At 45.1% G+C, this 26,036-nt stretch overlaps 1 protein-coding gene across 9 annotated transcripts in view; it reads left to right on the plus strand.

Annotated features, from left to right (window-relative positions):
• The window catches only part of CCDC92 (coiled-coil domain containing 92), a 116,141-nt gene that overhangs the window by 17,165 nt on the left and 72,940 nt on the right, over positions 1–26,036 (plus strand). For 7 of the 9 annotated variants that reach the window (XM_086855251.1, XM_086855250.1, XM_086855256.1 and 4 more), the window contains one exon: positions 15,776–15,920. The gene's annotated coding sequence lies outside the window, so the exon portion shown is untranslated. Of the gene's footprint in view, positions 1–15,004; positions 15,122–15,775; positions 15,921–23,908; positions 24,011–26,036 lie in introns of all 9 variants that reach the window. The other 2 variants (XM_086855252.1, XM_086855253.1) reach the window with 2 other exon arrangements.

Genomic DNA, 26,036 nt, shown 5'->3' on the forward strand with positions numbered 1-26,036 from the left:
CTAGTGAGTAGCTCCAGGGTCTGCTGCAAGGCCCTTTATTCCCACCAAAAAGGGGAGAAGGAAAATAACTCCTCTGAGGTGAACCTGCCTGTACAAATGTTTTCCTACTTGAATGTTTTCTGAAATATAAACCACCTGCCATCTGGGTAAATACACCTCAAGGAGAAGGAGGTAGTGTCTGGGGCAGGTAAGCCTGCCTGGACCTTCTCAAACATATTTGGAAAAACAGAGTCAACTGGAAAAAACTAAATATTGGTGCTTCAGCACTGCTGTACTGGTCTTAGTTGTCCAGAAAGCTTTGGTAACCAGCATTCATATGACCAAACCAAAATATTTAATGGTATGTATAGGCTCAAACATCTCTCAGTGAACCAGTCTGTCTTAGCAGCTGCTAAGGCTGGTATCTGAATGCTGTGCTGAAAGGTGAGGGATGGAGAAATACTTTACTATATCCTGACATCCCTCTGGCCTTAGACCATGTTTACACTTCTCTTGACAATCTGCTTATATTTTTTTTCTGGAGTGCCAGGATTCGGTGCCATTTAAGGCCCCGACATTCAATGTTCTGCACAGCAACCCTCAAAATGTACAAAGCAAAGGTGTCAGGGATAGTTCACCATTGTTTTGGTTTAGATGGCTGCAAAAGCAGTGGCACATGTCCCCTTATGACTGTTCCTTAGCCATGTGAGCAAGTGGTTTGTCCCAGGTCAAATTTGGGGCAGGGTGAGGCCTAGATTGCCTGACTGCTGCTTTTTTTACTTCCCACCCTGCAGGCTATGAAAAAACGCTGTGATTTTATTTATCCAGGAGACCAAAGCTGCTCTGACAGCCAGACTGGTTCCCTGAATGAGGGAAAAAAAGGGCATAATTTTGAACCCTGTGGAACACACATGTGCTTGCTCTCTCCTTCTTAAATATCATCAAGGAAAACTGAGAAAATTCAGCAAGACATGTGTTTTGAGCTTTCCTTGTCTGCCTTCGGTGTGTTTTTGTTTCTTTCCAAAACAGTTAGATTTCCAGACAAAAAGAATTGGGACTTTGCTTTGAGTTTCTTGGCTCTTCTCAGTTCATGTTTCCCTGGCCATTCCTTTATTCAAACAGAGGCTTTTGTACGTAGCACATGAAGTTGAACCGAGGGCAAATATTATTACAGTCTCATGTTCTGAACTGACACCAACCAAGCCTCCCTCTGCAGTGCTCCAGCAGGATTTCATGTCAAGTTGTTCCCCTGTTCCAAAGGTCTGATTGTGCCCTTCTTCAGCACAGTCCTTGCGTCCTTTGACTCCGCAGGGCAGGAGTGTGAGCGGTGCTGTTGAGAGAACATTCCCTGCCTGACTCAGACTGGGTTGCACAGCTGATATCCAGGTGCTTTGTTTGAGGAAGGAAAGTGCTGAGACTTTCAGTGGCCTTCAGAGTCAGAAGAGGGAAAGCAGCAGTTAGATCTGGACCCTGACCAGGGTGGGCAGGGAGCAGTACAGAGTTCAGAAATCCAAGTGGTTTGAAGGAAAGGCACTCCTCCAGGGACAGGGTGGAAAAAATAACTGGAGGATAGCATCCAAGACCAGCCTTGAAGCTGCTAATAGTCTCTTCATTATCCCCCTCCACTTTCATCTGACTCTTTTACCATTTTGCCTTTTGTTGATGCCTTCCTCTTTCAGCTGTTCCACTAATTACTTCCTTGCTTAACTTTGAAGCCCTCCGTGGCTGTTCCTTATTTTCCCTTTCAGCTGCTTGATTATTTTCATCCTTTGCTCTCCTCTTTAGCAGCAGCAAAAAGATGGCAAGCAGAAGAGGTGTGGGTAAAGGAGACTAAGCTAGTAAGGAAACAAGTCCTATCCCTTTGAGGAGACTCTGGATCTGGTCAAATATTCCTGCAATAGCAACAGTTTATATCTGATGAAACTGTGGCCTGAGACATGCTGTCACTGTGGTGGTGTTCTTTGTTGTAAGAAATTTTTGATGAGGGCTTTGGGGTCATGTTTTTCCCACTTAAGCCTTTGGAACTGGGATTTAACAGAAGTGATAGGTACTAGTAAAGCCCTAAAATACACTGAAGTACTAGATTTGATACTAGGAGAGGGAAGTCTGTATGGCTCTCCCTGGGCTTTAGGGAAAGGACATAAAGAAAAAGAGCATTATGACCCAATAATTTTAATATCCATCCAATTGCTCACCATGCCCTGGTCTTTTCTGTCCCTATCAATGTTCTTGTTGACCCAAATCGTCCGCTGCTTTGGAGTTTATGGGTCAAATGCAGCCTTCCCTTGCCCCTCTGGTGGGAGCCTGCATGCAGTTGTACCTGGCTCTCCCTGGGAGCTGTTCCTTCTTGGTGTGGCTGCTCTCTCCTGGGAGCTGTTTTGGCAGGGCCTCTTTAATCTTGTGCACTTTGGAAAGTTTCCAAACTGTCTTTTTCTGCCCCCTTGCAGACTCACAGCTAATATGCACACTGCTTTAATTTGTTCTTCAAATGAAACCAAATTATACCTATAGGTGCCTGGCTGTTAAGTCAGTAATTTACTTCATGGTAGCTTAGTGTGTTTTTTAAATGCCTGGTTTGCTGTGGGGTGTCTGCTCATTGCAAGGCTGTGCAAACCTGTAAAACAGCACTGGAAAGAATTTAAGGGGAATAAAAGAGGCTCAAGGTGTACCATGCTTCTTCTGTTTACCTATAGGGCCATAAAAGAACTAAAGTGTTGGTGCTGCTTTACAAGCTTTTCAAATTTGTGGACCCTCTCATCGTTGGTGTGTTATTTGTTAAAGATCTGGAGACAGAGATTGTATTCTCTATGTGGTACCAGTGTGGATTGTGTAGGATGAGCTTCAAGTGTCAAAGCATCTCTAATCTCAAAGCATCTTTTTCAGCCTTTCTGCTGACATTGCATTTTCCCATGTCCTGTGCCTCATATTGCACCTGATTTGGGATGACTCTGCCCACATAAACTAAGTTCCCTGCTAGAGTCTGGATATATAAATCTCAGGAATTTTCCTGAATGACCTAAAATAAACCCCAAAAAACCAGAAGCCAGTGATCCAGGTCATACATGTTGGCTGCTGACCCGTGTGGTAGCTAGAAGGGATGATATTCTGATGCTTTTTGGCTCTCCTTTGCCCAAGTTTGTTGTCATTTCTCTGCTCCTCCAGAGCTGAAGGCAGCAAAGACGGACACTCCAGATGGAGGCCTGCCTTGCCAGGGCTGTTGAGACTTTCTGAACAGATTGGATGTGTGTGTTCATGCTGGAATAAACAGAGCAGCGTCACTGAAACCAGCGAGGCAGGGCTGGTTAATGCACTGGGAGAGGAACTGAGATGGGGAAAGACCGACAGCAGTGGGCCAGGGAGGGGGAATTTGGGCTGGGAGGAGGCTGCCAGGCTGCATTTCATCCTGCTCCATGGCAGTGGTGCTGCAGAGCCATCTGCAGAGAGCAGACACCCTTGGAGGAACTGGAGCAGCAGCCGCTGGCAGCCGCAGCACCAGTTGTGCTGAAGTGGGGGAAGCAGCCCTGCACAGCCCCAGGACTGCATGAGCAGTAGTAGGTTTATGCTGCAGCAGCCAAAACTTTAGTTTAAATAAACCAAATCTGTCCAACCTCAAAGCTGCAGGCATTCATCAGCCTTCACAGAGGCAGCGTGTCCTGGGGCCAAGTGGGACATTTGCCTGAGGATTTATCCTGCAGGAGCCTTTAGTTCCCAACTGGGTTAAAATTCTAGGCAGTCTTCTGCACAAAGCTTCACTGATCTGCTTCTGAGGATGCTTGAAACGGGGCCAAGGATCTTTATGAAACAATTCTACATACCCAGCAGCACCAGACTGTGATGGCTAAATTGCAGTCCTTTCCAATCCACGTACTTTTACTTGGTCCTCAGATTTATGGTCTCAAAAGCAAACTCTTTCCTTCTTTCAGCTCTGTTTTAGCATGCATGTTTTTAAAGCAGAAAAGCAAAGTATTTCAAAGCTTTCTATGTGTTAGGACTGTGTTTCTGGTGGTGTGACTTAGGCTGGATTGCGGTATTCACTAAATGGTATAAATGGTATTTGCCTCATTGACAATATTCCTCTCTGCTGCCTACCCCCTTACAAAGTAACCAACTGCAGGTAGCTTTAATAGGAGGCTCAAGCAATATCATGGAGTGACTTTGCTCAAATGGGTGCTTGGAAATGAGATGAGAATCAAAAGAGACTGCTGCCCTGCTGGGAACAGCACAGGGTCATCTCTCTTGATAATGTGGTGTGCTTTAGGTCTTTCTAAGAAACAAGCAAGGTTACACTTTCAGCTCTGAAATCTTGGTAGCCTCAGGCTTTTGGAAAGTTCTGTTTCATTTAGATTCTGGCATTTACTTTTGTTTGCTTGGACTATAAAGACCTTTTCATTCTGATCCTCAAGAGCTGTTTACCATCCAGCACATGTGGTCTGCATCTCTCACACTAAAATCTTTTGAGGACTTGGCAACTTTTTTAGTTCTCTGATCAATGCTGGCTAAGGAACAATGGTAAAAGCCCATGGAAGTCTGTTGCCTGTGCAGCCCCTGTTCTGATTAACTAGCAGCCTCAACTGAGGTGGAGGTTGCTGACTTGATTTTTTCAGGAATGCTGGTGCCAGTCTGGAGTGATTATGCTGAGCTATGCAGCAGGTGTGTCAATGTAAAACAAGAGGGCAGCTTTGCTACCCACTTTTGTGCCTGCAGAGAAAGTTAAGATCAGTTTTGCTTTCTACCCTGATTTACAGCTTAGTGCTTCTGTGTACTGTTGACACTTTCCTCTGGTCATTTCCATGGACAGCTAAGGATGCATAAAGCTGGCACCAGGGCCTGTGTTCTGCCCAGACATATTCTGCATTGGGCCTAAATAGAATCTTCTATGCATGAAAACCAAAGTTTATGCCTTGAAATAGCTTTTCTATGAGCTCTCATTACTCAGAGTATCTAAGAAACAAGACTTGGCTTCAAGCCCCCCTATGCACACTTGAGGGGAAGGGTGTTAACCCAGTGGGAGAAGGCATCGCCTTCCTGCAGCACTTCTCATTTAGCAGCTTGGAAACTTGCCAAAGAAGCAACTTCCCATTGCTAAATATTGCACTGTAAATGTCTGGGAGAGGTGTTTGCAAAGCCAGGGGAAATGGGCCATGCTGGGTTTTGAAGGGGAGGAAGATGAGGGGAGGAAAAGCAACAGCAGATTTACAGTGACTGCTGAGAATGTCACAGCAACAAAGTCCTAAAGGGAACATTTTGCCTGTGCCCTGGATCAGCCTGTTCTCCTGAAGCTGTCACTGGCTGAACATGAGATGCAGCGAAGCCTCTGAGCTGACATGTTCCACTGAGGTGTGATACTGTAAAGTTAAATCCATGTACACAAGGAAAAGTCAAATAATAAATTTTAGCAACTAAATCACAATCATAGCAGCACCAGCACAGCTACCTAAGGCTTCTCTCCTTTTCTTTACAAAGCTATGAGCACCATCCTAGGTGTTAATTTTAGAGGATAATCTACATATCTGCACATGTGGGTTAGAGCTCACTGCTGATCTGAACCTGCCTTTCTCTAAAGCTTTCACCATGCCTGAAGCTCTGTCTTTATGAGCTGCTCCTCTGTATAAAAGAGCTAAACCAACCATAGAAATCCAGTTCCCTCCACCCTGAACTGGGGGAGTTTGTGGGTCAGGTGCAGAACCTGTCCCCTCCTCCTGTGAAAAGTGATGTGAAATTGTTGGGATCACCAGCTTGGGGAGGAGGAAAGAAGAATTGGGTCCATCCAAAGTGTCCAATTTAAAGAGTTGCCTTCCACATTCCACCTCATATGCAGGGGATTGCCCACCACAGGACTGGTGTGTTGGCTGTTGGTGGCAACAAAGGGCTGAAACCAGGCTCTCAAGGGACCCTCATAAGATCATGGTGCTGGAGCAGCTCCTGTGGAGCCCCAGGAGACTTCTCATGCCCTGACCATGCTGAGCAGGGAGCTCTGGAAATGCAGAACATAAATCCATCCCCAGCCAGGTGGCTTCCAATTGCAGGAGCCCTGCACCAAAGTGCAGTCATAAAAATAACTAAATTATGTTTAATTTTACTGATGGGTTTTTGTGGCCACAGCTTAGCAAAGCACCTGCCTAAAATTAAGCACACTGCCATCTCTGTGCCCTGCTTTGCTTTACTGCAATACAAAGAAATCTGGTTCTCTTCCTATCAGTTCATTTGAGCAGCAAAGTGGAATAACTGTCCACTGTGCTGGCCTGCTCATACCTCTTGGACTCTGTGCTGAAAGAAAAAAAAATAGAAACTAGAGGGTGCAAGTCATGGAATGGGGGGAAGTCCGTCACTTCCTCAGGAAACACCTATAACAACAGTGCTTGGAAAAAATATTCAAGAAAACCTCTCCTGTTTTGATTTAAAAAAAAAACCCTCTCTGCTCTAACTCCACAACATTCTCCTTTTATTTATTTTCCTAGAGACATGGTCCAATTTTTATATTTTGCTGAGTTAAATGAGCAATAAGTAGTAATCAGATGTTGACATAAAGTTATGTGTACACCTGCTGACTGACTCATAAAGAAAAAGAATGCTTTTAGTTAAGAAATGGCAAGAAAACTAAAATACAGCAATTAACTTCACTAATAAGAAACCCAGGCAGTTAAATGATATACATTTATTAAATCACACAAGACTTCTGAATGACCTTTTTAGTTTGATGCTGCCTGATGAAAGCAATTCTGATTTCAGTTCTGATTCAAAAAATCTGGAATTCTTCAAGGTTTTCTAGCCAAAATGTGTATTTAAAGCTTTCAGGTGAAAGAGAGGGAGTGGTGGTGCCCATCACTGTAAATTCTTATTTCACCCAACTCTGAGTGCCACTTGAGCATGTGACTCTTGGATTATTAATGCCTTGTTGGATTCTTAGAAGGTGTAAAATTATCACTCAGTGCCCCAGTGAGGAGCACAAGAGGTCCATGAATAGTGAGCTGTAGAGATGTGTGTGCACTGTCTCCGCTGGCACTCGAGGTGTTGAACTGAGGGTTTGCAGTACAAAAATGTGGGAGCTGCTGCCATTCCAAACAGCAGCAGAACTGCTGGCTGAGAGCTGGGGTAGATCCAGGGCTGAGCACACTGGGACCCATCCCCATAGGTTTCTTCTTGCAGTTTCTGTGGGTCTGAGGCATTGAGAAACAACAGCACTGAGCCCCACTTACAGCTGACCCAGGCAATTCAGGTATGTGCTCTATTTTCATGCTAACTGTGATCTTTGAGTGCTCTCAGAAGACCTTTTCATTTAGACAAATTCAGTTTTCCTGGTTTTAGTAGAGTCTGACTTATTATAATGAGTTCTCTCAAGCAGATGACTTTGCACTGGTGGTGGGCATTGTAAAGCTTTAGGCCTCTTTGCAACAAGCCCAGAGAGAGTCCAGAGTGGTGACATCTCTGTGAACAGCATGTCAGTCTTTAAGAGTTTTTCAGTAAAAAAAAAAAACTAAGTCCCAGCAAAAGGTGAATTTGATCCTCTCACCGTGTGGTGGAGAGAAATCAGAGAGGTTGTCTTGAATTTCAAGCATGGGACTTGAGTGCCTTTGAACTAACTTCTGGGCCAAGAACAGTTTCTCAGAAACAGGATATGTGATGTGAATTTTACAGCCTATAACTGCTTCCTAGTTGAGACAGACACTGATAAGCTATACTCATGAGGTGTGCAAGAACTCCAAGGGTGTTTGTGGTGATGTCTCAGTGGTCCCTTGCCTGGCTCATTTACAGACTGAATTAGTGTTTGGGGAGTCTGGGAATTCACAGCTCTTGCTTAATATGTATTAATCCAGAAAAACCACAGGAGAGTTTTGGTCACAAGGGCAACACAGAATGTCACAGCCCAGGATTAGACTCTTGACATGCCAAATATCTTCCTGGTGTTGGATGATGGTGTGATTTTGGGGGCTCTGTATGTATGAAAACCTGCAAGACTGGAATTGAAGGGCAGGCACTCAGTGAAGGTCTGGTCTGCTGTCACACTGACAGTTCTCCCAAGGAGGACCTCAGGATGAGGGCAGACCAGAGCAGTCTGGGCACGTAGCTGGAGCTTGCACTCAGACAGCATTTCTGAGCTGAGCAAGTCTGGTCTATCAAAAGGCTGTTTGAGCAGCCTGCATTCCTGCTGCTCCTCTCTCCACCAGACAATTTAACGGGGCTGCTGGGACAGAGCTTTGCTTGTTCAAATTTCAAAGAGCATTGCAAGGAATGCAAGGAAGTTGTTGGACATGTTAATCAAAGAAAACTCATATTCAGGAGTTTGATTTATACCTGTGCACTACACACGGATCATGTAGGCTGCTAGATTGACTCTCAGGCTTCAGGTTGTAAAACTTCTCACATGGATTCTGCCCTCTGCCCCTTCCAGCCACATCAGACTGGAAGCAGCTCGTATCTGTGTCCCAGATGCCTCATGAAAGAGGGTCACTCTGACTGTTGAGAGGCAGTTGTGCCCTCAGGGCTGCTCTATACCTTCTTTTTCTTTCTCCTGTTCTCCTGCTCAGATATGTTCACTTAAAAAGGACTAGGACACCAAACAGCTCTTATCCAGGATCTGACCCTGTAACAAAGAAAGCGCAGTCCCTCCACGTAGAAGAGTCACTCCTCTGAAAAAACAAGAGGGTATTTATCCCTGTCTACCACATCTGCAAACTCCAGCTGGAATCTAAAAGCTGAGCTAACATTTTTGTTGTCATTAGTGCCTCTTTGTAGGAAATCCTGCCTAGAATTGCTTGCAGAATGCATCCTTCACTCTAGGAAACAGCAATGAGTAGTGCAATGTGTGCAGTGCTGTAGTGTGCCCTCCTTCTGCTGCTCACAGCATGGAATGCAGACACTGAAAGGCCACCAAATTGCCCACAGAATGTGTGCTCATGCTTGTGACGCTCTTGGGGAGATTAGGAGCCAATCCTGAATTCTGAGCTCCCATTACCAGTGCAGCTCATTCATGAGGCCTCAAAAACGCTGGCAGCTTTGATCGTTTCAAGTCCTAGCATATAACTGGGGATGCCAAGCTCTGACTTCAAAGTCTGTCAGTCCCCAGATCCATAAACTGATCAACAAGCACTTGCATGTCATCATGCAGAGGGACTGATGAAGGGGTGGGGTGGGAGCGCATTCCTTCCTTCCCCAAAACTCCTGGGCCATGCCTGGAGGAGGCTGGATGCTTTGGTGTGATTGCTTCTGGTCTTTTCCTTCCTTCTTCACATTGTAAATTATTTAGGTGTCAGCATCAAAGATCAGAGAGAAGCACAGGAAAAAAATCTCAAGTAAATGCTTTATATTCCTTGAGATCATCTATCCAAAGAGCTCTGCTTGCTTTGTGAGTATGGGCTGCGTTCAGCCACAAAACATCCCTGTAATAGTTTACAGCTGGGGAAACTGAGGCATGGGGCTGTTAAAACGTGACTTGGCCAGAGCATCTGCACAGTCTCTGCCAGAGCTGGGAGGAGTGTTCTGTCCCCTGACAGCTCCTCTGCATCTGCAGGAGCAGGCTTCCTCCCTCCAGCAGCTTGCCAGGGGCTGCACGAGGGAGCTGCTGCACCCCTCCTGCTCCTGGATCCCTCCTGCTCCTGGACCCCTCCTGTTCCTGCACCCCTCCTGCTCCTGCACATCCCACCTGTGCTTTGTAACGTGGCAGTGCTCCTATGGCAGCTCACTGATCCCACCTGCACCCAGCCTGCTGGCCACTCACCAGCCCCATGCCTCCAGTGTTACACACCCCCTACCTCTCTGCATTCCCATCCCAAAACATCATCAGCCTCTTCTGCAGAACCTTGGCCCATGTACAGCCATTCTGGGTGAGTTCTTATCCATCTAAGGCTCTCCAAATTTCTTTCGCTTGATTTTCCTCCCTGTAATGGAAAAGGGCAAATGTCTAGAGATGCTCTTCAGAGAGACTTTCTCCAGGCTCTGCTGAGCTTCATGCTGTGCTGCCCCTTTCCTGGGTCAACATACAGCAGTATCAGGCTCCCTGTGGATGCTTTCTGCTCTGCTGAATTAATCCAGCTGCCTGAAGAGGAGGGATGTCTTGTTTGGTGTCTCTCCATCATGTAGATTTAACCAGCAGTGGAGTTCAAGGTTGCTATAAATAGTTCTGTGCCTTGTCACAGGAGTAACCCATTTATTACAGTTCTCTTCCTTGTCAACAGCCTTCCTCAAAATCGGCTGCAGCAAAAGTTTTGGAGGCTGTGACTGCACAGCTCCCTTTGAAATGCCCTGATTTAGAATGACTGCAGCTCCCTGAGTGGGGCAGGGAGGTTGGATGTCCTGAAGAGCTTTGTCTCCTCCAGCCATCTAGTTTTATAACTTTGCAACATGGCCTGCAACTCTTTGGTGGATCCCTTCTCCTGGAATGGGTCTTGTCATATTCTTGTCAGTTCTGCATCCTTCTTCTCCTAGGAAAGACTACTCAGAGATCTGCAGATAAGCAGAGAGGGAGCTATTTTTTAATTATGACAGGGGAACAGGAGACTCCTTAATGTCAGCTGGACTTCCCAACATTCCTTCAGGAAACACATCATAAAAGCATTGCTTCACTCCCTTGTCTGTTCCCCCACTCCCATTTTAAATAGATGAAATCCAACCCCCTCTGGGGTGGAACACAGCATCCACTGAGCAGCGTGTGGTAAAACCACCTGCCTGGGTTAAACATGGAGCAGCAGATGATTTTGTCTCTCTTGGGAGGTTATGTAGAGTACAGGGAAGCTTTGTAGCTGGCCCAGAGAGGAGTGCCAGGCCGTGGCTCTTAGCTCAGACAAAGATTGCTTGTGCTGAGCAAGGTGGTTAAAGGTGAACTGAGGTTTCTCTTGAGCCAGTGGGTAGCTCCTGTCTGGAGTTTGGTTGTTGTTGGCTCTGTGTAGGCTTTTGGGTGCTAGAGGAAGTAGGTGCCCAGTGAGAGGTGATGGAGTTTGTGCTCTTGGCAGATCCTACATTGTGCCAAGGGTGCTGGCAATTTCTTCCCTGTGTGCATCTGCCAGCAGCGTTTCTGTATTGCTCGGTGGATTTAAAGCTTTCATGGGCATCTGAGAAAGGCTTGTCTGTAATCCAACACTGAAGGGCAGAGATCAAAGAGACACCCCAATCATTACTAAAGCAGGAGAGGCATTTATTGCTTGGGTACCAAAATGAGGCTTTCACAACCTGCCATTGGCTGTTTTCTGATGTTGGCCAAATCACATATTTGTCCTCACATCATGCCTCAGGTTCCTCACCTCTAATATAAGGACAAGTATTCCTCAGCCCTTCCCTACCTCACTGTGCAGCTGTGGAAGAAAACCTGGTGGGTACTAGTTCAGTTCTTGTGTTATAGCTCCCAGTACTGTATGGCTTTATCAGTAATTCAGCCCAAAAGAAGAAATCAGCTTACAGAAAAGCTTAAAGAACGTAGAGATTGTAACCTCCCCAAAAGGATGAAACAAATATCTGATCTCTGAAAGAGCACACTAAGGGAATCCTCTTTTTCTAAAGCCTTTCAAAATCTTAATTTATTTCTCTACAGCTTAGGATAGTGAAGCTAGCACTCCTCAGGTGAACTTGGCAGCCATTAAGGGAATGTAGGACAGCAGACTTTGGAGACAGAAACCTTCAGCAGTGTGTGTTGTAGGGAATGGTGTGATTCAGGCCTTGGATGAAATGCTTCAGGCAGGCTACTTCCAAATCCTCTGACATTTGTACAGAAAACTTGTCTTTTTTTCCTTTGGCTGTCTCACCCCTGTGACCCAGAATGCCTAGTCCTTCCCTGTCTCATTCTCTGTTTGGTTCTTGTAGCCTCCACCTGCATGGAGACAGAGAAAATTAGCATTTTTACTTTGGTCTGATGAAGAAAATTCATACAGGGATTTTAGACTGGACGAAGATTCCTAGTGTCCTGCTGTTAATTTAAGAAACTTGTTCAGAAAGATATTTTTTTTTTTTTTTTTTCAATGCTTGGAGGAGCTGAATGAATCCAAAGAGAAACAGTGGGCTGTTGGAGAGAGAACAGGGACATCATGTTTGCCAAGTGATGGATTTAGCTCTTGGTGGAACACCCCAACACCCATCTATCCTGGGGCTCCACCCTCTCAATGTCCCTTTACTGCCTTAATGTTTGGATTCTTCAAACTGGCAGGTGCCTGGATCTGCTGAGCAGGTTATGGCCCCAGTGCTATTTTTATCTAGTGACTTAAGCACTTTGAAGAGCTGTAGCAAGCAGGAAATAAAGTTCCTCTAAAAATACAGAGGGTAACTTTTAAGAGGTAGATTTTTAATTGCAGCTTGAGCAAACCATTTTTAGTTTCTATGAGTCTGCTCCTTCTCATCTCCTCTGCAATCTGGAGCTTCCCCAAAGAAGAACTTGTCATGGTTGTAGCCTTATGGCCCCACGAGCCTTTGGCTCTGCTCTCTGTGAGCTTCTGGCATCCCTGCCAAGATCAGGCAACAGCAGCCCCAGATTGTCTCTCCAAATCTGTGCATCTGCAGTTGGGCTGAGGGGAATCCAGAAAGGGGAAAACTGAGGAAATTGCTTTCCCCTCTCTTTGGGGTATAAAATGTTCTCTTCTTTCAAGTTAATTTGTTCTGTGAAAGTTCCCCTTGAAATAATTTTCCAACTACTTTGAAAGATCAAATAGATTATATTGAAAGCTACTGTAAGATGAAGTGCCCATTTGGATTTAATAAATGCTGGTTTATAGAGTTCAGCTCGTTATTTCTTTGGGATAAACCTACAGAGAATGGAAGGGAGGAAAGATTTTAATGTTTCTGAAAAACTTATCCCACGAACAGTAAAAACACACCCTAGAAATATACCAGCCACAAAAATGACATCTTAAATGCAGTATTTATGACTTTCTGTATTTGTTTTGCATAAACTTTTCTGGTTTCTATTACACAGATTGATTCATGGAGTTTATTTGGAATAAATGGTAGTACATATTTGAAACAAACGGAGTCCTGGTCTGTGAAGAACCCAGGAGATACAAAACCTCTGTATGGTTCAACCTGGGAACCTCTAAGTCCTTTTTATCAGAACATCTTTTTCCATTAAAAATAAAATGCAGAAAAATAATAAGAAATTAGATGAAGAAAAGCAATGTGGGAAAACATATGTAGCCAATGTTTCAACTAAAATTGGTCTGAACTTTGTATTCAGTGTCTCATTCTGTTCCTTAATGAAATGTTCTTTATCCAAATGGAAATTTTACCACGAATATCATTTTTCACAGATTTGTTTGGGAGGTGTGGGGAGCTGACAGGGGCTGGAGGGGATTGAAAACTTCTCAGAAAACATTTTGATTTTACTGAAATTTATGTAACTTTAGAAGGCACATCAAATGAGAAACTTCTTAGTAACTTTTCCATTAACTTCAACCTTTAGGAGTGAAGGGAAGCAAACAAGGAGAAATTTTCCCCTAAACCATCAATTCTTGATCTGTAAATGAGCTAATTGCGTATTTTACCAGGTTGGGGGAAAAACAGTAAAACAAGGATTGTCTGTATTGATTTATTTTTAAAACACATGAGTTACATTTATCTCTGTTTTCTTCTTGATCCCCTGACAGGCTTGGCATCTGACCTGCTCCTTCCTGTAACTGGATTACTTGTGTACTTCTAGTGCATTCCTAGATTGGCTAAAATATTACCTTTTCTGTATATTTTAGAGGAGGGTTGCAAGTCATCACAGCACAAAGATTCTCTCAGGAACCTGAGTGATGCCCTTCACATGGCCACAGCAAAGCACCTGGGTTTTAAATACCCAATAAGTGATCTGCACACCGATAATTATTGGGTGAATAAAATTGATGATGATCCTGAATTTGTTACTGAAAAATTGCTGGCAGATAAAAACTGTCAGCTTTTTAATAGCTGAAAAATGATACTTTAAGCTGCATTTGCCTGCTGCCACAGGGTCTGAGTGGCTGCAGACAGGAAGAGTGTATGGTCGTATGCAGCTCAAAACTAATCAGTGGGCTGTTCTCCCAACTGTGTCATCTTTCTAAAAAACCATCTGGTATTTAATGTCATGAGTCTATTTCTCACAAGCTGCCTAGAGTTCTCTCTATAAGAAGACCTAAAGCTGTAGTCAGCTTGTCATCATCTGTGCTAAATGCAATGAGGAGACTCCCAGCAATCTCTCACCTGCTGGCCTGACCAGTATGACCCATATGGTCCCTCCCTAACCCAGTCTGATCTACTGGGCAAAGTGACTGCAGGTGTAAAATGGCTGTGCAAATGAACTACTTGTGGAGTTGTTCTGTTCCCTCTTTTGGGAGAAAAGATGGATATATTTAATCTAGTCCTTCTTAACACACTGGATTGCAGCCTTGGCATTGTCATGGACCCATCCAGATGAAACTCTGTTTCTTTGAAAGCCAGGGTACCCTGAAAGATGAGCTCTCACACGCTGTGGGTCTCACCAGTGCCCACCTTTGGTGGATTCTGTGATTGTGTGCTTGGCTTCTGCCTGGCAATTTGTGCTTTCCCTTTGCAATCTTGTGTGTGACTCTCCCAGGAGCCCCACGTTGCTCTAAGACAACCTGAACCTCCTGCCTTGTCAGGCTTAAGCACTTACTTAAGTGATTGCCCATAATTAGGAACCATTTGATGGAGAAATAATTGACTGTGGCACATGAGTGCTGATGTACCCAGGTTTAGGAAGCATCCTTTTCATGCTGGCTGAGTTCAGAGCCATGGGGAATGGAGCCATAGAGAACAGCACTGAGGAACAAATCCTGTCCTACAGCCCATGTGCACAAAAAGTTTTGATGCCCAATTGTTAACTGCTGAAAGGATGCACTGATTCCTCTGGCAAGGCCTTCCTTAAGCATCTGACACTGCACTCTGGCAGGGAGAAGAGCTTTGAGGTGGCTGTGCTTGACCCACTCTGCTTCAAGACAGCTTTAGTTGTAGTAATAGTCTTCTGTCTCTCAAGTGGAAGTTTTTTTATTTTGAGCTGCCTGTTCTTTGGAAGTTATCTTGAGCTTCAAAGAGCTGAGTCGAATAACTTTTCTTTGCCTTGCTTTGCCAGAGGAAAACCTGGGCTGCCTGATTCCTGATGTGCTGCTTGTTGTACTTCAGAGCCCTATTCACAATAGTGTGGGGTTAAAGAGTAAAATGCTACAGGTGGCAGGATATCTGCAAACTGGTAAGAGAAACTGGAGCCTGATTGCACTTAAGAATCTCCAGGCATATTGGCAGAAGCCCAAATGTGCCCAAGAGGCCAGGATAGGAAAGCTGGGACCATTGTTCTTCCTTGGCTAACATGGCATTCATTGAGGCACAAGCTATTCCTGAGGGACCAGACTCCCACTCCCCTCTCCAGCTGCTAGTTTTCCCTCAGAAACCTGTTTTTCTCTCCTGTATAGAAATAACTGTGATGTACTTTAGCACATGTCTTGTTTGTGATGGCCCCCATCCAAAACCTACTGATATCAGAGGAATGTTTTGCAGGGACTCAGAGGGATTTTAGATCAGATCCAAACCTTTGCAGCTAGTTTTGTATTGCTTTCCTGCCAGGACTGACTGACCAGCCACCAAACTCCTGAGAAAATCAGCATGAAGTGTCAGTCAGGGTTCAGTTCAAGTGACAGCTAAATTTGCCTCTCTGGAGATGAATGAGAGCTGGTGGGCCTGAAATGCAAACCACCTCAAACAAAGCCAGCCAGTGTCCACACCAGCAAGCTTTTAAATCATACGGTAGCCTTCAACCATTAACACTTCAAACACCGTCTGGCCCTTTGAAAAGGCAGTTCATTTATTAATGTTCCTGTTAAAAGTCCCTTCCTCACTCTGTTCACAGGATTGCCTCCTGGATTGTCAGACCCTGGCTTCTCGATCCCACTCAAGCAAGGATGAAAACCAGCTCTGAAATGCTTTAGGAGGGATGCAGGATCCAGAGGTGGGATGCCAAGGTCTGGAGTCTCGCACCTCTCCTCCAGCTTTGGGTGAGTCACGGCTCCTTCCTCTCTCTGTCAGGGCTGGGAGGCTGCTCAGGCAGACGTGGCTGCAGATCCAACTGGCACCGTGTGGTTCTGGGGATGGCAGGGAGTTTCTAAATTCACTGCAGATCCTACTCACTGGAGTGTGCCTGAGAGCCAGCAAAGGTCTTGGATCTACCACGCTCTGGGTTGTCACTCTGTCTGACAAGAAACATTCTGGGCTGTGAGTTGGAGCTTCAGAGCTGCCCTGAGGTCTTTTCAAAAGTTTGTCTCTGGGTTCTCTGATAACAAGGCTGTGCAGGACCTGTCTTCAACTCAGGTGCCCCACACAGAAGCTGACCTGCACACTCCCCTTGCTGGGTTTGGACTTCTCTGCTTTCTTGATTTTAAAATGCTCTTTAGAGGAAAAAAACCCAACTATGTTGTCTTTTCTCCTGTTCCATGGACACAGTGCAAGCAGAGCAAGTGTGAATTGCACCACACTCGCTGCTCACCAGCTGGCCAGAGGAGAACAGTGCTTGCCTCTGTCTGGGCTGTGGGGCTGGAAAGGTGAGGCTAGCAGCAGGAGGCAAGACAAATACAAGCCTGTTTTTGATTTGCCATCTGACCCCTGCCAGCTCAGAGCACCCTGTCTGTAATCGTGACCTAAATTAAGCCCAAATGCCATGAGCGAGGCTGTTGCTTTCCCTCACAATGCAAGAGTTTCCAGGTACCTAGCCAGAGATTTATAATCCAGCACTAATTACATTCTTGTTTGTGTCCGCTGTCATGCTGGTTTGGGCTTTCTGTGGTTTGTTAAATCCAGGAGCGTGCCTGGCCCTTTGTGCTGCCAGCCTGTGTGTGGAGACAGCGAGGGGCATCCGTGGCTGACAGCTTAGCAAGCTGCTGGGGCAAACCTGCTGGGCTGGGCTGGCTGTCTTTGGTAGCCCAAATATCAAGGGAGACATTTTGGCTTGTTAAATTCTTGACTGCACAGGTCTGCTGTCTACGGTAGGTTCACTTGAAGGAAATAGCTCTGGCAGCAGCCCAACAGCAGGAACACTGCTTTTCTCTTAAATGTGGAAGGAGACAGAGGCTTGGTGTTCTTACCCAGCCAGCTCTTGCCTCGTTGATGGCAGATGATCAGCACCTTTAGCTCAACTTAGGTGCAGTGGTTTTGCTATGAAGCTGAAGATCAGATCCTTGTAAACAAAATCTGCAATTGATTACCAGTAATTAGCACAGCTTCTTCTGTCAGGGTACTGGAAGGAGCAGGATGGAATAACAAGCCTTGTGATGTCACATGGCTCTGCAGTGTTGGCTCTCATGGGCTGTGCAGTGCTGGGACTGCACTGGGCAAACCCTTTGTGAGAAGCCAGTGTCCCACAGGGCAGACAAGCTTTTCTTCTGCATTGCAAAACCTGTCCCCAGAAACACAGGAACGGTTTCTGAAGAAACACAGCTGGGTATTGTACAAAACCACGGGCTTCTCTGAGGAGCCAAACTGAGTTTTCACTTGTAGGTTCTGTGCTGGTTCCCTTCTGCCTCTCTGTGCCAGGTGACACCACCACAGCAAGACTTAGACTTCCCAAATTGCTATGGAGGAGAACCCTAGTGCATATTACTGGAAAAGCAGTTCCAAATGTAATATATGCTCTCTTCTACCCTTTGCTTTCTGTGTTTTCTCCCTGTGCCAGGAGTTCTTCAAGTCTGTGCTGTGATTGTGACATTGGGGCAGACAAGTCAGGCAAATACTTCACACACACACACACGCTCCGAGCAAACCAGACATCCGGTATTTAGAAATAAACAGCGTAAAGAGATTTGGGAAAGTCACTGCTCATGCCAAGACAGTTAAGAGACATCTTGGTTCAAACAAAAGCCTCGACTCATTTCCATTTAATTTTTTTCTTCACTTTGTTTAACTGTTGAGTTAGTTTCTTCAGACCAAAATGGATCGTTTCTGTTTCCAGTTGATCAGAATGAGGTAATCTGTCTTCCACTTACATTGTGAGGTGCTGATTTTCGCCTAAATATTTTATCTGTCAATGGACAATCATTTTACTGATGGATTTGTTAAAGGTTCTACCCATCCCTGGTTATTTACAGAGGTTTAAGGTAGAACTATTCATCTTAAATTCTTTTCCATTGCTTAAGAAGAAACTCCCTCCTTCACTACTCAGGGCCTGGGTTAGCAGGGATTGGAGGGAGAGAGTGGCAATTCAAGAGAGCTGTCAGACTCCACTGCTGTCTCCTGTCTGCATCATAGAGTGTCACTCAGAGGGCTAAAATCTACAGGCACCATTGTATATAGACCAGACACTATTGGTCTGCAGTCCTGGAAATTTGGACCCAATCCAGTCTGGGTTTTGCTGGTTTTCTTAAGGGTCAGCAGTCATTAAAGGCGATGAGAATCTTGGAGTGAGACCCAGCTAGCAATCACTAAACACAGGTGTACATAACTGGTGAAATTATTTCTTTGTAGCAGTAAAGGAAAGTATGGCTGTATAGTGCATGTGTCCTGAAATGTGTGCTCAGTTGTGGGATTGTGGTTTGTCTTTGGTCGTGCTGTATATTTTTGAAGTGGAATTGAGGCCAATGGTATATACTTTGTCTCGTGTGTATTCAGATTTATGTGGAATGGATTTGAGAAAATATGACAGATGGGAAATAGATGGATGTTTTTTTCCATGCAGGTTGGCAGCTCTTTTTACCTGCTAGCAGCTTAAATAATGGAAGCTGGGTGATGACCACACATTAACACTTTCTGCTGCTCTGAGTGCTTTTCAAGAAGGGAGCAATTACTTCAAAATCTGCTCTCCTTATAGTCAGGCCAGTATTGAGAATTTAACTCCTGTTTCAGATTAGATTCAGTTACCCATTTTTACCTGGCAGACCACTTGCAAAGATGCTCATTGCTAATCAAGACCTAATTTCTGACAGATCTGTGCATATTAGATCTCCTCCTCTGTTTATAAATAGAATTGGGGTTTGTTTTTTGGAAAACGTGAGCAGAGTCTAGGAAGTTCAGGTTCTGACTGTGTTCGGTGTTCGTCAGGGAGAAATTTGGCAATGGTTGCTGTGTGTTACTGGCATAGCTGAACATCAGGAAATAGAATCACTCTTGCAGCCCTTGAGGATGTGCTGGCCTCTGGGAATGAGGAGAACCTCCCTTGCCCTGAGAGAGACAGGGCTGGGGCTGAGTGAAGAGAGAGTCCTCTCCATCCAGAGTGCCCAGAGGGCATTGGAAGTTTTGTGAGGATTCAGCTCACTGAGTTGCAGAGAAATTCAGAATTGTAAAATTTCCCTGTTGAGATCTCCTGCTTTCTTAATCTTCCTTCCAGGCCTCTGTGATGCAGATGGGATTCTGTTCATTGGGCACTTGGTACACCATGAAACATCTCCAAAAAACCAGCAGTGTAGGAGAGAAACACAAAGTAGAGGATCTGTGGATCCAGGATTGGTCCTTTTGTTGCATGCAAGATGATGCAGTATTGAAAGAGGTGATGCTGACAAAGATGTCTCTTGTTCCCTGCGTGCTTTGAGTTAAATTCTGCCAAGGAGGACTTTTCATCCTGCAAGCTTGGTCTCTTCTGTGGGGCTGTTGGCAGTTATTAAAACACAAAGCCCTTCTTGCCTACAAATCCATGTGCTTGATCTTTCCAGCCCAAATCCTACAAGTAACATGCACTTGTCCCCAGGGCAACTTGCTCAAATAACCACAGCTCTGCCGGAAAAAGGGCCATATGAGCCTTAGGGAATTGGGAGGAGAGATTGAATTATTCCCAGCATCCAAAGACCAAGAGGTTCCTTCTTCTTCAGCAAATGTTTTCAGTTCCCACTTGGTGAATTATTGCTTGGGATTTTTTTTTTTCCCTTCAGTGTTTCCATGAATGTGGTTGAGGCTCTGATCCAGGAAATGGGGGGGAAAAAAACCTCTGAAAAATGTATCGCACCATTTCAAAACTCAAGTGGAATTAATTAAATCCAAATTTCAACAGTGTGTCCAAAGTTGAGTTAGGCTCAAGATACACTTCAGAAGGTTTGATTTCAAAACAATCCCTTTGAGCACATGCACATAATTTAGGGAGGTTTCTGTGTATCCAGTGCAAGGCAGCAACAGGGAGCTGCTGGGTACCTGAGCTCGGAGAGAAAAGGTAATATTTGCAGGCCATCCAGAAAAAAATCTTTTTCTGCCTGATTCAGTTCACCCTAATCCACTGCTCAGCAAGCTGCATGCTGGAAAAAGAGTCAGGAAATAATGTTGTGGAAAGGAGAGCCAAACCATTTGAAATGGAGATGCTGTGGCTGGTACACTCACAGTTCTGCAGTTCTGCTTGCTGGAGAAGTAAAAAGAAGTAAAAATAGCTAAGGAACAGTAGAGAGAAAATGTCCAGGACATCAGGCTTGGGCTGAAGCAAAAGACTTAGGTAATGAAAACTTTTCTGAACAGTGGGGGATGTAGGACTTTTCCCAGCTCCACCCCTGAAAGGGAGGTTGCCTTGGAGGGTCCAAGTGCTTACATCTTTTTTATCTATTAAATTAAGATAATGTAACTTACTGCCCCAGAGAAAACATGATGGTTTCAAAAAAAACAGTTCTAGTAGGCTGGAGCTTTCTCTGATGTTTTTTCAAAGCCCACATGCCAAATCCTTTCCTCATTTTCATGCATGTGTCCCAGCTAGCTGTAAGAGAGTTACACATGGGTCAGTGAGGAGGAGAACAGGCTCTTTAAAATAGTATTTAACAAATTCTTTCTGTCACGCCTGTTCCCTGTTTTTTCACTCATTGTGGAGGAAACCAGCATGTCTCATTTACTCTTGACTTGTGGTGGTGACCTGGGAGAAAGTTGATGGGGAGGACCCCTGCATGAAAGATCAATTGTGCCTATTTAGTCTCTGCAAATGGGGAGATTTTTAGAGCCTGAAAATGGGGAGGGTTCTACCTCATTTCTGCCAAGCAGCAGCACATGTTGTCAATATTTTTCCTGTGGGTCTTCTGCCTGGGCAAGGATGATGTGTGTAAATGTTCTGAGGTGGCTGTATTTCTGTGTAAATATATATATTTACACATATATGTGTGTGACTGTATATTTCAGAGGAATTTCAGGCGCACTGTGAGTTGATGAACTCTGTGGCAGGTGAGAGCAGAAGCATTTCTGTCAGTCAGTTTGGGAGAAGGGACGCAGCAGATCTCTGCTGCACAGTGAGTTTTACAGCCTTTAAGTTCATCACTTTAAGAACAGTTATCTGTAAGTCAGCACTACCTGTTGCTGCATAGCAGCAGGTGTGCCTTGAAATACTGGGGAGTATTTTGGATGGGGATTACATTGCCTTAGCAGGCTGAGAATGCCAGAGTCATGCTTGAACCCTTGAATTAAAGCAGTTGAATTCAGGGCTCTGACAGGTCTGGGAATTTATCTTGTTGGACTCCATAGCAGCTAGACCTGCCAGTACAACAGGGATATTGAAAGATCAGATGAGTCCATTTGTTTCAAAGACCTCCCAGCCAGATGTTACCCCTGCTGTATTGCATATGGCTTTCTTCAGGCACAGAGTTAACACTGAAACCTGAGCCAGCTGATAACAAAGGCAGCAAATGCCAGCTGGCTCTGTGTGCCATTGCCCATCCACCTTTTCCTGGCAGCTCCAACACTGGCAATGCATTAATAGTGTGGTTCAGTAGAAGCTCAGGAGTTCCACCATCACAAAGGCCACACAAACACTTCTCCCTTTGAAATGGCTACTGACAGCCTGTTTGATGCTCCAAGTCTTTTGTGGGTAAATGGCATATCAGAAATTCATTTCCTCCTGCTTCCTTCTGCATTGCATCAGCAGTGTTGGAAGTCATGTTGCCTGATACCTCATGGCAGCAGCATGACCTGAAACAACACAATGAAATTACCTAGACACTCCTTTTCCAAGCTGAAGAAATCTTTTTTTTTCTTTGCCACAACCTGCTGGATCTCCTACTTTCTGTTTTGCTGAGGCCTCTTCTCTTAGTTGGTTCATGTCCTCCATCCCTTTGTCCTTGTATCCTCCAGCTTGTTTCCTTGCAGGTTTTTCATGTCTTTCAGAGGTAAAAAGGAAAGGGAGGAAATTATATAAGTACAAAAATACAATAGTTTCATATTCCTGTTTGACTGCTCCTGGGATGCTTTCACATGTGGCAAACATACCCAGACAATTAATCTTGTGCACCCACAGGGTGTAACTGTAAAACAGTGCATGACAGATAAAGATGTATCTTCCTTCCCTATTGTGCTGTGTTTGTGGGATTTTTTGGAACCTCTGCTTTTGCTGTGTCAAGGCCAGTTACCCCATCTGGACCCCCAGGCCATGTTCTAGTTGATGTGATAAAAGCAGATCCTCTATGTCTTTTTAAAATTACATATTAGGGCATACATTCATTTTTCCCTTCTGGGAAGGGAATTCCAAAAACTTTTTTTTTTTTTTTTTTGGAATGGAGAAGTAGCATAAAAAACCAGAAGAAACTCATGGCTGTGGAAGAAGGGTGGGAGAGAAATGGCTCACAGCTCACATGTTCTGGCAGGGCCTAAGCTGAAGTGTCACAGGTGGTGTGAGCAAGCAGGTAACAAACAGCCCACCTGAGAGTGCTCTCCAGAGCAACTGTGCTCTGTTCAACAAAATGCTGAACCATTTAGGTGGTTATACTGTTCAATAGGTCCTGCTTTCCCTGAGTGTCCTTGTGCCAGGGTGGAGCACTCTGGGAAACTCATATAATGAGCACATGCTGCTGCTTCAAGTGCTGGAGGCAGGAAGCCTCTAAGTACAGGAGCAGTGACTGCTCGTTGGTGTGTCTCTTCTGTCTGAGCTGATGAGTTCACAGTGCTGCTCCCCTGCAGTTCTGGAATCTTGTTATGCTGTCATCTCTGCCATTCTTTGTACATCTCAGAGTTTTCTGCATTTTTCCAAGTACATCCTCAATTTCTCTGCATTATAAGCACTTATTCTATCTATTTTTGTGGATGGGGTTTGGTTTCTATGCAGAAGGTCCTGTGGACATCAATCCTCTGGGGACTTCAAGCAGACATACTAGATGGTCACTCCAATTTGAAACTGACTTTGGGATAAGTTCCTTGTACTGATTATAGACCTGTGTCTCACAGAGAATGAGAGCAGTGCAGGAGCTGTGGGCAAAGGGAAGGAGCAACAATGGATTGGGGTTTGTTTAACATGTCTGTCCATGTTGGATAAGCTCATGCCCAGTGCAGTCCATCCCCCAGCATCGGATTCTGTCTCACACACTCATCCAGGGTTTTCCAGACCCACCTCTCTGGGAAACAGCCAGCCTGAGAGAAAAGAGCTCAGCAGGCAGCAAGGATCCAGGCAACAGGCACTGCTGCTTATGCAATAGGCAAACATTGTAGTAAATAACATGTGTAGCTTTGTTATTAAGCTTGATCTTGTTAGGGGGGCAATAAATGTTCTCTGTGATCATTTTTCTTGTAGAATATCAACACAGGATAAAACTGTGGCTCTGGCTTTGCTCTTCCTGCTCATTAGAGCTCCGTGCTGCTTCATGCCATGGCCCCAATCTGTTGCTGTTTGCCTTGACAGCTGCATGTCCCCAATTTCCTTCAGACTCATTTTGCACATGATAATGCTGGCAGTTCTTGGGTTTTTCATGTCCCTTCCCCCCTGCCCCTTCTCACTTTTATAAAACCAACTTAGCAGCAAATTGTGCTTAATTTAAAAGGGATGGTTTGGGCAAGATACCTGTTTGCTGGAAACCAAAATCAGGGACATCTGGCATTCATTGACTTTTAAAAGCAAAGAGATGACACAACTAAAATGCAGATAGAGAGGATTTCCAGCTACTTTGGGGGGGATGTTGTTTTAGTACAGTGAACTCAGATTTGTTCTACTTGCTCCTAGCTCTTGCTCTGGGTATAGTCTGGACTGAACCACTTGTTTGATTATATACCACTGAAAAACTATCTTTGCTTCATAAAATGTTTGGGTTCTTTTTTCTGTCTATGTTCATCTGCACAGGATGGCTGCTCTAAGGCCTGAAGACACTTCTAGAACCATCCCCTGAGTCACCAAACTCCACCTTTCCACCAGAAAAAGCTTTTGCATCATCTCCAGAGCCAGGTACCTACACTGTGCCTGGGGGAACTTGAGCTGGAGACGCTCCAGCCTCACTTCCAATTTCTAGGCTGATTTACAACAGAAAGACCAGAGAATCACTTGGTTTGATTCACTGGGCATGCAGGTGGGAGTGAGAGATGCTTCCCAGAGCTGGCCAGGCCCTGTGATGCAGAGGAGCTGAGTTGTGCCCTGCTATCCTGGAGCTGGGAGGCAGCTGAAGCAATCCCATCTAATCAGTAGCTATAAAACAAAAACCAGCCCATTCTGACACTACAAAACAGTAGAGCTTTATTTGAACTTGAAGAGAATGAGTCTTTGGCATTATGTGGGGAGAGGAGACTGTGCTTCTTGCTGCCAGTAGTGCATACTTTCTGATTCAAGAAGGAGCAGCAAGGCAGATCCCATAGACAGCATCAGGCATGAACCCAAAAAAATCCTGGCTTTGCCCATGGAGAGAGTGAGAAGTTGGATCCTCTAGAACAGAGGGTACTTTATGAGGAGTCAGAAACTGGGCCACACACAAACTGGGTATGTGAGGGTAGCAGGGCACTGCTCTGTTTTTGCTGAGAGATCCCCAGGCAGGTCAGCCTGGGCCATTCAGCCTCTATCCCAGCAAGCAGCAAATCACTCTGCACCAACTCCCTCCTCTGTGCATGACAGGTTTTGTGTCAGCTGCCTCAGACTCCCCACATCTCCCCACTGCTGCCAGTGGTGGAGTCTGGATTTGTATGAAAGCAGAATTTTACGAAGGGCAGAAGTATAACTCTCCCCACATTTCACTCACTTCCCTATTTGTCATTTCTGGCTGAATCCTTCACTCCTGCTGGATCCTCCCCTGGGAAGTGATTGGAAGAGCCTCAGTAGTTTAATCCAAATTGCCCTCCGGTTCCCTGGTGATGCAATTAATTGAAAGCAGGATTTTTACATCTCTGTTCTGCTTAAAAGTATCCCCTGGCCATCAGGCTCTCCTGCTATGAGAGCTAAGAGTCACTGTGCTGGCAGCCACATCCAGCATGAGCCTGGATTTCTAAGGGGATAATCCAGGAAGACATCAGGTCCCCCTGTGTGGAAGTCCCAGCTATAATCAGCCTCTCTCACAGTTGTGGGCTATTGCAGCTCAGCATCAGGAGTAGTTTCTTCCAGCACTGAAGCTTGCAATATCAAACTTAAACCTTTTTTCCCCATAGTAATCTGCAGTGGGAGATGCCTCCAGTGCCTCCCCATGATGGATTTTCTTTTGAGAATTTCTATGAACCTGCTTCCCTTGCCACAGAATTAATCACACTTAGAAAACACTAATGCCTCAGAGAATGTGCTGAAATGCTGTAAATTCCATGTGAAAATATAATGTCTGATATAGGCAAACTCTAAGGAGATGTAACTTGAATGAGCAAAATTGAGAGCTGGGTGAAGTAGGCAGAGTCTGGGATGAGAGAGAGAGAGGCTGTGGCACAGTGTGCCTCAGTTTGCCTGTTTGACAAATGAGGAAGAGGAGAACAGAGACTGGAGAGCTTAGGGCTCTGCTTCCTATTCATACAGAATTAGCTGTGAGCAGGATAGGGAGAGGTTTAAGAATTTGGCCGTAAGTTCTGACCGACAGTTCCTCCTGCCCACACGACCCTCAGTGCTGAGAGCAGACTGGGGCAGAATTTGCAGGTGGACTCTGAGCCAAGGCAGAGTCCCAGTTTGGCTGCTCTTCCTTACAAAAGGGAAGGCATGTTTTGGTTTTCCTGGGCTGTCTGCAGAGCCTCTCTCTCCAGTCTGGGACAGGTGCCAGCCACTTCCAATGCCTTTTCCCACTGAGTTTAATAACTCTACTTCCTTCATCCTGTCTTGACCTCTCAAAATAGCATCCTCAGGTACGACATGACACACTCTATTGCCTTGCTGTCTGCTGCAGACAGTGTCCTCTTTCTTTTTGCTTATCCCTGCTTCAGTCTATACACAGTCCTTGGGATTGGCATCCTTTGTCATGTTACAGATGCCAGAGGGACCTGGGTATAAGAGGAGGCAACTCTTGCTGAGAGCA

This window comes from Cyanistes caeruleus, chromosome 18 (assembly GCF_971803275.1).
Source record: "Cyanistes caeruleus chromosome 18, bCyaCae1.hap1.1, whole genome shotgun sequence".
NCBI lineage: Eukaryota > Metazoa > Chordata > Aves > Passeriformes > Paridae > Cyanistes > Cyanistes caeruleus.